General features: G+C 54.4%; 1 long non-coding RNA gene across 2 annotated transcripts; it reads right to left on the bottom strand.

Moving 5' to 3' along the window:
- Positions 1 to 502: 502 nt before the first annotated feature.
- Positions 503 to 7,312, bottom strand: LOC149125803 (uncharacterized). Of its 2 annotated transcripts, none has more exons than XR_016236769.1 (4): positions 7,011 to 7,312; positions 5,343 to 5,437; positions 2,281 to 2,380; positions 503 to 734 (listed from the first exon to the last, which is right to left on the bottom strand). It is a non-coding gene; the product is annotated as an uncharacterized LOC149125803 (long non-coding RNA). The 2 variants fall into 2 exon arrangements; XR_016236770.1 differs by having other exon boundaries at positions 503 to 702.
- Between the last annotated feature and the right edge of the window lie 281 nt (positions 7,313 to 7,593).

Raw genomic sequence — 7,593 nt, 5'->3', positions numbered from 1 at the left:
GGTGAGCGTGAGCAGCTGGCACACCAGGAAGCAGGCGTTCAGGGCTGTTACGGACTCCGCTCCTCTGATCCACCCAGAGCGCGCCTGCCGGTTGTCGGGGTGTCAGCCGCGGGCCCCACCTGGGAGTCGGGAAAAGCTTTCTGGAAGAACACTGTGCACAAGCCGAGACTGGAACACAGAGACAGGGAGGAAAGGAGGCCCGGGTGGGGAGCGCAGTGGTACCAGAGGCAGACAAGGCAGGAGCGGGGCTCGGGCAAGGGCAGGGTGCAGCTGAGCCCCCAGGAGCCCGTGGGCCAGCCAGACCCAGAGCCAGGTCTGTCCCAGTGCCACCGTGACTGCTGGGGTTCACAGCAGCAGCAAGTGCGGCACCCCTGCAGCTGAGCCCCGTGCAGCCTCAGAACAGAAACCCCCACAGCTAGGAGTGCCGCACAGACATGCACAGCCCACAAAGGACCAAGACACGGCAGGAGAGGGCAGTGATGAGCCACTTCAAAAGAAAACATTCTTTTATTTATTTGAAAGGCAGAGTTACAGAGAGAGAGGTCTTCCATCCGCTGGTTCACTCCCCAAATGGCTGGAATGGCCAGGGCTGGGCCAGGCCAAAGCCAGGAGCCTAGAACTGTATCCAGGTCTCCCACGTGGGTGCAGGGGCCCAAGCACTTGGGCCATCTTCTGCTGCCTTCCAGGTGCATTAGCAGGGAGCTGGATCGGAAGTGGAGCAGCTGGGACTCAAACTGGTATTCAAACAGGATGTCAGCATATCAGGTGGCAGCTTAACCTGCTGTGCCACAATGCCGGCCTCAGTTACAGGCATCTTGGCACAGATGGGGGGGGCCCTAAAACCATGCTCATGGCGCCTCACCCCACCTCCCATCCCCACTTGTTTCTCTTTTCCACATCTCCATCTGTGGTAGGCTTAACTAGATCTCCCCAAACACGTCGTTATCCTCTCCTAGAACTTGAGAACACGAACCTATTTTGTAAAAGGGTCTGCAGATTCAGTTCAGGATAGGAGTCTGAGGTTGAGAAGACGGTGTCTGGGTTCCCCACGTGGGCCCTGTGTGCAGTCACAAGTGGGAAACTGATTCCCCTAAGGGCCATGTGGATATTTATAATGTCACAAGCAGGCCATACGAAATTATCAACTTGAAAATTAGCCTGCCGTAGAGTTGTGGAATTCTGAGTCCTGCCTGTGGTGGCCTTGGCAGGGCCAGACCAAGTGACTTCGCTGGCCTTATGCAGCCTGTGGGCCAGACGTCCCCTCCTACCCCTCTGCTGTTAGAGAAAGGTAGAGGGGCAGGAGACGGCCACCCGGAGAAGGTGCCATGAAAGAGTGGAGAGAGAAGCAGCCGTACGCCAGGGGCTGCCAACAGCGCCCTGAAGTCCAAAGAGGCAGGGAACAGACTTGCCTCCAGAGCTTCCCAAAGGCATAGGCACTGCTGACCTTGACCAAGGACCTCTGGTCTCTGGAACTGAGAGAAGCCACTGCGCCGGCAGTGGAGAGAGGTCACCGGCATCTAATGTGCCCCTCCCCGCTCCCTGGGTCAGGTGCTTCTCCCCTGGGAGGAGGTGAGGAGGCAGTGAGAAGGGGTTTCTCCCACCGAAGCCCCGGGCACCTGCAGCCTGGGGATCCTCTGTCCTCCTTGGGAGCTGGAAAGCACGGCTCAAGGGAAGCCTCCTCTTCTCCTGCCCCTGCCCCTTCCCGGGCTCAAGCTCTTACTCCAGGTCCCCACACTCTTCCCGGCCACAGCCTCGGCGTTCACGCCACCTCTCCCTTACCAATGGGACTTGGGGGCCCAGAGAGGGACCATGACTCGCCCGAGGTCACACAGTGACTCAGGGATAGCCCCAGGACAACACCAGGTCCTGCCTGCCCAGACACCTACAACTCCTCCTCCTGCTTCGTGTCTCCCCACCTGCTCCCAGCACAGAGCGAGGCACACGGTAACCCTCGGGCCACGCACCAGAGAGGCACCATGGGCTGATGGCAAGTAGCGTGGGCTTTGGGGCTGAATCTTGGCTCTGCCACTTACACACTGTAAAGCCCTAGGGAAGTCACTTCAGCCACTGAGCCTCCGTTTCATCCGCAAAATGCAAATCATAACAGCGCCTCCCTCCGAGCTATCCTGAAAGACCGCAGAGTATCTGGAAGTCAAGAGCCTGGGCTCTGCAGTAGGTTGCTTGGCTCAGTGCCCAGCCCCACTACACTTGAACTATTTGACTTGGGCAGCTGTGCCTCAGTTTCTCCATTTGTCATGTGGGGGTAGTAATAGAACCAACCTTAGAGGGCCAGCGCTGTGGTGTAGCGGGTAAAGCCGCTGCCTGCCATGCCGGTTCGAGTCCCGGCTGCTCCTCTTCCAATCCAGCTCTCTGCTGTGGCCTGGGAAAACAGTAAAGGATGGCCTAAGTGCTTGGGCCCCTGCACCTGTGTGGGAGACCCAGAAGAGGCTCCTGGCTCCTGGCTTCGGATTGGAGCAGCTCCGACCAATGCAGCCATCTGGGGAGTGAACCAGTGGATGGAAGACCCCTCTCCCTCCTCTCTCTCTCTCTCTGCCTGCCTCTCCTTCTCTGTGTAACTCTGACTTTCAAGTAAATCAATAAATCTTTAAAGAAAAAAAAAAAACCTTAAAGACTTGGGAGGGGATGGGCCGCCACCTGCAGTGCCGGCATCCCATATGGGCAGTGGTTTGAGACTCAGCTGCTCCTCTTCCGATCCAGCTCTCTGCTGTGGCCTGGGAAAACAGTGGAGGATGGCCCAAGTCCTTGGGCTCCTGCACCCGCATGGGAAGACCTGGAGGGAGCTCCTGGCTGCTGGCTTCGGATCAGCTCAGCTCCGGCTGTTGCAGCCAACTGGGGAGTGAACCAGTGGATGGAAGACCTCTCTCTTTCTCTCTTGCTCTCTCTGTGTGTAACTCTGACTTTCAAATAAATAAACAAATCTTAAAAAAAAAAAAAAAAGATTCGTGAGGGGGCTGGCGCCGTGGTGTACTGGGTAAAGCTGCTGCCTGCAGAGCTGGGATCCCATACAGGCTGCTCCACTTCCAATCCAGCTCCCTTGGGACCCTGCCACCCACATGGGAGGGCTGGAAGAAGCTCCTGGCTCTTGGCTTCAGATCAGTCCAGCTCTGGCCATTGCAGCCATTTGGGGAGTGAATCAGCAAAGGGAGGACCTCACTGTCTCTCTCCCTCTCCTGGTCTGTAACTCTGCTTCTCAAATAAATAAAATCTTAAAACACGCACAAAAAAAATAAAAACCAGCAGGTGGAAGATTGTGCTGTCTCTCTTAACTCTGCCCTTCAAATAAATAAATAAATAAATCTTAAAAAAAAGACTGATGAGGACTAAATGAGATATTTGGCATCCCAAGCTAGCATAGAGACTGGCGCATATTAAGTTCTTAATAAACAATATTCATCATTAGAGATTATTGCAGGATTGCCAGGAACACCATGTGGCCAGTCTGGGCACTGTAAGTGGCACAGGTTGTGTCCGTCACCACTTCTTGGGGTGGGGCTATGGAGGGCAGGTCTGCAGGGCCTGCACCCCCAGGTTCCCCAGCCAGGCTGACATCGCCTGGCCCCCTGCCGGCCCCTACTTCACTCCCTGAAGCCCGGATACCAGAGTGGCTTCTGGTGCCCGTTATAGATTTAGTTTCTCTAATCCTCCCCAAACGCATCTACCAGTTGTCAGCCACTTATTGGCAATTAGGCTTCCGTTTTGGACATCAGGACAGAAATACACTCTGCCGCTGAGTGGGGACATGTTCACACCGCTGTCAGATCCAGGGTCTTCGTGTTCTCTGGTCAGGGAAAGACTTCCAATGGACTCAGCCTGCAGAGGCCACGTCACGTGAGTGGGAGCTGAGCTCCGAGAGACTACAGTGAACAGAGGCAAGAGAGACTCCCGCTGCCTCTGTTTTTTAAGCTTAAAAACATTCCACAGGGCGTCAAGTTTCCTTGTCTGCTTTTACTAAAATTGCTCACTGCGTTGAGGACGCAGTGCAGCTGGCCCCACAGGGTGCTGGCCACTGATCACCCCCTGAAGACAACACCTTCCGGTTACATCTCGTTTCAGGGGTTTTTTCAGGAACGCTAGACTCTGAGCAAAAAGTTATCTACCGGGACCAGCACTATGGCATAACAGGTAAAGCCGCCACCTGCAGTATCAGCACCCCATATGGACACGGATTCGAGTCCCAGCTGCTCCACTTCTGATCCAGCTCTCTGCTGTGGCCTGGGAAAGCAGAAGATGGCCCAAGTCCTTGGGCCCCTGCACCCACGTAGGAGACCCAGAAGAAGCTCCTGGCTTCGGATCAGCCCAGCTCTGGCCATTGCGGCCATTTGGGAATTGAACTAACAGATGGGAGATTTCTCTCTGACTCTCCCTCTCCCTCTTTCTCTGTATCTCTGCGTTTCAAATAAGTAAATTTAAAAAAAAAAAAAAAGTTAACTATCACCTGACTGCCAAGAGCCCCTGAGGCCATCATGACCATTGCCAAAGGGACACAATGTGGCCGCCCAAAGGAGAGCCAAGAGCAGCGCTGGGACCAACCAGGGACCTGTCGGAGCTGAACACCACCACCAACCCCCCCCCCCGGCCCAGCTTCAGTCCTCAGAACCCTCACCCCGGACCCTTCAAGGAACCCAAGGCTCCCCTGGCCTTTTTATTTATTTATTTATTTGACAGGCAGAGTGGACAGTGAGAGAGAGAGACAGAGAGAAAGGTCTTCCTTTTGCCGTTGGTTCACCCTCCAATGGCCCCCGCGGCTGGCGTGCTGTGGCCGGCACACCGCGCTGATCCGAAGGCAGGAGCCAGGTGCTTCTCCTGGTCTTCCATGCGGGTACAGGGCCCAAGCACTTGGGCTATCCTCCACTGCACTCCTGGGCCACAGCAGAGAGCTGGCCTGGAAGAGGGGCAACCGGGACAGAATCCGGCGCCCCAACCGGGACTAGAACTGCTAGGTGGAGGATTAGCCTAGTGAGCCACGGCGTGGGCCTACTTATTTATTTAACAATAAACTCCTCCCTTCCACCAGCCCAGTGTCAATGTCTGTGTCAAATAAACAAGCTCAGGTGGGGGGGAGGGGGCGGGGATTCCACAACCAAACCGTGAAGATAATTCTGGGTTCTTTTTCTCTACAGTGCAAGTTAAAATGGATGCTCAGAGAGTTCATTACTATTTTCAAAGCCAGACCTTTTCCTTGGTGGCGGTGCCAGCCCAATGTTTTAGCCGCTCCACGTCATCACGCTCTCCCCACTCCTGGAAACCGGTGCCTACCCCCACTCAAGTGGGCACCACATTTGCCCTCCACCAATCAGAGGAGAAAGTAGCACCATCCTCACCATCACTACATTGACTGAGTTCCGTTGTTCTGAGCCAGGAGTGGACAGCGCACGTGTATTTTCTTACTTAGTTCGCACAGGAATCCCAGGAATCACTGTTAATGAGAGAGGAAACAGAGGCCCAAAGAGGTCAAAAGATCTACAGTAACTTAGGATGGGGCAGCGCCAGATTTTGAACCCAGGTTTGCCTCACTCCAGGGTCAAGATCTGGGATGTGTTAGGGCCTGGAGCTTTGGCTACTTGGGGAACCATCTTTGTGAAAATGATGAAAAAATGTAACGAATTTTTACAGGGAGACGATGAGTGATGTCACCAATTGCAGTTTAAGTATCCTGTTTTAGCAAAATTTCCGGAGGTGTTTCCCTGGGAGCAGGTTGTAGGAGCTTGGCCAGGTCTGTGGGAGGAGCTGGTGTAGGGCAGGCTCTGAGGCCTGGGTTTCATTAGCGTCTCAATCAGCCCACCTGCGCCTCTGATGCGCAGTGGCTTCCAACAAGGGTTCATCTGGCCCAACAGGTCGGTAGCATGGAGGTAAAAAACTCGAAGATATGGGGCCGGTGCTGTGGCTCACTTGGTTAATCCTCTGCCTGCGGCACCCTCATCCCATATGGGTGCTGGGTTCTAGTCCTGGTTGCTCCTCTTCCAGGCCAGCTCTCTGCTGTGGCCAGGGAGCACAGTGGAGGATGGCCCAAGTGCTTGGGCCCTGCACCCGCATGGGAGACCAGGAGGAAGCACCTGGCTCCGGATCGGTGCAGCGCTAGCTGTGGCGGTCATTTGCGGGGGTGAACCAACAGAAAGAAGGCTTTCCCCTCTCTCTCACTGTCTATGACTCTACCTGTCAAATTAAAAAAAAAAAAAAAGATAAAGATGGGCACACTCTTCTTGGGTGGTCACCGAGTTTCACAGCTGCTGTCTCTGTCCTGCGAAGGCCTCAGAGGAAGTCGGGCTGCCTTGTTCAGCTTTTAGCACTTCAGATGTATCCTGGGTGGCAAAGCAAGGGGTCCTGCCGATGCCCCCTGACTCGCTTCTCCTCCCTGTGCAAGGCTAAGGGTAAGCCCAGGTTTTGGGATGAGGGAGGGAGCTGCGGGTGCTTCCAGCCCAGGCAGAGGCAACCCCCCCTACCCCACCCCCACACACACATACAAGCAGGACATGGGTTTCCTGCACAAAAACATTTCTTCTGCGTGAGGAGCTGGTTTCCATCTCTGTGGTTTTCATCCTATTTGCTGGGAAATAACAATTAGGCCACAGACACCTTTCCCCTTCCTGGCCCTGAGCTGCCTTACAAAGCTTCCTGTAACAAGAATATGGTAAAAGAGGCTGGCGCTATGGTAGCAGGTAAACTGTAGTCTGCAGCAGCAGCACCACACATGGGAGCTGATCGAGTCCCAGCTGTTCCACTTCCGACCCAGCTCCCTGCTAATGTGCCTGCGAAGGCCCACGTCCTTGGGCCCCTGCACCCATGATGGAGATAGGGAAGACGCTCCTGGCTCCAGGCTGGCCTGGCTTTGGCTGCTGTGGCCATTTGGAGAGTGAACCAGCGGATGGAAGATTCTCTCTAACTGTTCCTTTCAAATAAATAAATAAATCTTTAATTAAAGAAAATTACAGTGGAAGGCGCCTGCCTCAAGCCTCTCCTGCCATCTGGGAGGGGGAGACGGGCCGGTTTACCTGGCCACATGGAGAGCTGCTGCTCCGTGCCCTCTTCCCTCCCTGCAGTCAGCCAGGCTGGTAATCTAGTCTTCGCTACACGCAGGCTGGATGAAGCACAGAACCTCCAAAGACTGGTACGGGGGGAATCTACCCTGGACCAGGATTCCGGAATGTCCCCGCCTTTCCTAGACGTGGAAGCGGCTGAGGAATGCGGAAAACACCAAAAGCTACGGGTGCATTTACAGGGGAATAGGGAAGGAGACCATGTGAACGCGTTGGTCACACCTGGAAGATTGCTCTCAGCAGATGCGAATTGACTCAACTCCCAAGCCACCAGCAACAGCTCAGTCAAGTGAAAATGGCACACTTGGCTCGCAGGTTAAGTGGTAGCAATGATGCATCCTTGACCTGCGCGTTTGGAGGGATTCATGGGGAATTATCTGGAAACTGAATCTTAACCTTTTCTTTAAAGTAATTTCCACTTTAGGTAGAAATCTTTTTTTTTTTTTTTTTTTTTTTTTTGACAGGCAGAGTGGACAGTGAGAGAGAGAGACAGAGAGAAAGGTCTTCCTTTGCCGTTGGTTCACCCTCCAATGGCCGC

This window comes from Oryctolagus cuniculus, chromosome 7 (assembly GCF_051225735.1).
Source record: "Oryctolagus cuniculus isolate XC-2025 breed Fujian yellow rabbit chromosome 7, ASM5122573v1, whole genome shotgun sequence".
Classification (NCBI taxonomy): domain Eukaryota; kingdom Metazoa; phylum Chordata; class Mammalia; order Lagomorpha; family Leporidae; genus Oryctolagus; species Oryctolagus cuniculus.
This window is presented reverse-complemented; position numbering and strand designations above follow the sequence as displayed.